The sequence below is a fragment of the Salmo salar genome, unplaced genomic scaffold (assembly GCF_905237065.1).
Source record: "Salmo salar unplaced genomic scaffold, Ssal_v3.1, whole genome shotgun sequence".
NCBI lineage: Eukaryota > Metazoa > Chordata > Actinopteri > Salmoniformes > Salmonidae > Salmo > Salmo salar.
The window spans coordinates 16,308-18,443 of NW_025548021.1; the positions used below are offsets into that span (position 1 = coordinate 16,308).

A 2,136-nucleotide genomic window follows, 5' to 3' on the forward strand; every position below is an offset into this window, starting at 1 on the left:
TAACGAGACGGAGATTTTTGGACATAAATGATGAGCTTTTTTGAACAAAACTACATTCGTTATGGACCTGTGATACCTGGAAGTGACATCTGATGAAGAGAATCAAAGGTAATGGATTATTTACATAGTATTTTCGATTTTAGATCTCCCCAACATGACGTCTAGTCTGTATCGCAACGCGTATTTTTCTGGGCACAGTGCTCAGATTATTGCAAAGTGTGATTTCCCAGTAAGGTTATTTTTAAATCTGGCAAGTTGATTGCGTTCAAAATATGTAAATCTATAATTCTTTAAATGACAATATAATATTTTACCAATGTTTTCTAATTTTAATTATTTAATTTGTGACGCTGACTTGACTGCCGGTTATTGGAGGGAAACGATTTCCTCAACATCAATGCCATAGTAAAACGCTGTTTTTGGATATAAATATCAACTTGATAGAACTAAAAATGCATGCATTGTCTAACATAATGTCCTAGGAGTGTCATCTGATGGAGATTGTAAAAGGTTAGTGTATCATTTTAGCTGGTTTTATGGTTTTGGTGACCCTGTCTTTGACTTGACAAAACATTACACACAACTCTTGTAAATGTACTGTCCTAACATACTCTAAATTTATGCTTTCGCCGTAAAACCTTTTTGAAATCGTAAAACGTGGTTAGATTAAGGAGATGTTTATCTTTCAAATGGTGTAACATAGTTGTATTTTTGAAAAATTTGAATTTTGACATTTATTTGGATTCAAATTTGCCGCTCTTGAAATGCACCTGCTGTTGATGGAGTGCACCACGGGTGGCACGCTAGCGTCCCACCTAGCCCCAAGAGGTTAACAGTTGGTATTAAATCAGTACATCTGTTGTCTTGTTTTGTTTGTTCATCATGTTTTGACCTCCAGACTCCCCTATCTCATCCCACCAACTCTGTCAGTCCACCAGGCCCCACAATGCAGCCTCCACACCACTGCAGTAACAGCCACATCTTCCCATCACAAAGCTTCAGTACTATCTCAATGTGTTGTAAGTCCTGTACAGCACTTGGTATTCATCACTGTTGAGACAATGTTACAGCTGATAACATGTAATGACATTTCCAACCTAATCAACCCCCTCTGATTCTTCTCATTCAGGAAGTACCATCCAGGATCCTGTGGCAACGTCAATGTGAAACAGCATTGACCCGTGATCACCACCAACCAGGGCTCCACAGTGGTATCCTTCGATGACCAGGCTTCGCTCAAGATCAACTGAAGGAGATTTGGAAGGATCCCAGTGAGCAAAATTGACATTTTTTGTTGTTGTATATATGTATTTTCAACGTCTTTTGATCATAGGGATGGCCTCCCGAGAGAGCACACCAGGCAGCAAACAGCACTTTGATGTGATTGGCTGGTCAGCAGGAAGTATTATCTGGCTAAACAGAAGGGATGATGGATCTGACAGAGAACGTTTTTTATGGAATGATGTCAGGTTAATATTGTCAATAAAACAGGTGAAATGTACAGAATGACTTGATTGATCAATTAACCTCTATGGGACCGGCGGGACGAATTCGTCCCACCTACGTAACAGCCACTGCCAGCCTGTGGCGCGATTTTCAAAATCTTCAAAATCCTATTACTTCAATTTCTCAAACATATGACTATTTTACAGCCATTTAAAGATAAGACTCTCGTTAATCTAACCACACTGTCCGATTTCAAAAAGGCTTTACAACGAAAGCAAAACATTAGATTATGTCAGCAGAGTACCAAGCCAGAAATAATCAGACACCCATTTTTCAAGCCAGCATATAATGTCACCAAAACCCAGAAGACAGCTAAATGCAGCACTCACCTTTGATGATCTTCATCAGATGACAACCCTAGGACATTATGTTATACAATACATGCATGTTTTGTTCAATCAAGTTCATATTTATATCAAAAACCAGCTTTTTACATTAGCATGTGACGTTCAGAACTAGCATACCCCCGCAAACTTACGGGGAATTCGCTAACATTTTACTAAATTACTCACGATAAACGTTCACAAAAAGCATAACAATTATTTTAAGAATTATAGATACAGACCTCCTCTATGCACTCGATATGTCCGATTTTAAAATAGCTTTTGGTGAAAGCACATTTTGCAATAT

The 2,136-nt window shown here is 38.4% G+C and overlaps 1 long non-coding RNA gene across 1 annotated transcript; it reads left to right on the forward strand.

The window, feature by feature from the left end:
* Positions 1–854: 854 nt before the first annotated feature.
* Positions 855–1,501, forward strand: LOC123732589 (uncharacterized). Its single transcript, XR_006763291.1, has 2 exons — positions 855–1,019; positions 1,130–1,501. It is a non-coding gene; the product is annotated as an uncharacterized lncRNA (long non-coding RNA).
* The last annotated feature ends 635 nt before the right edge of the window (positions 1,502–2,136 follow it).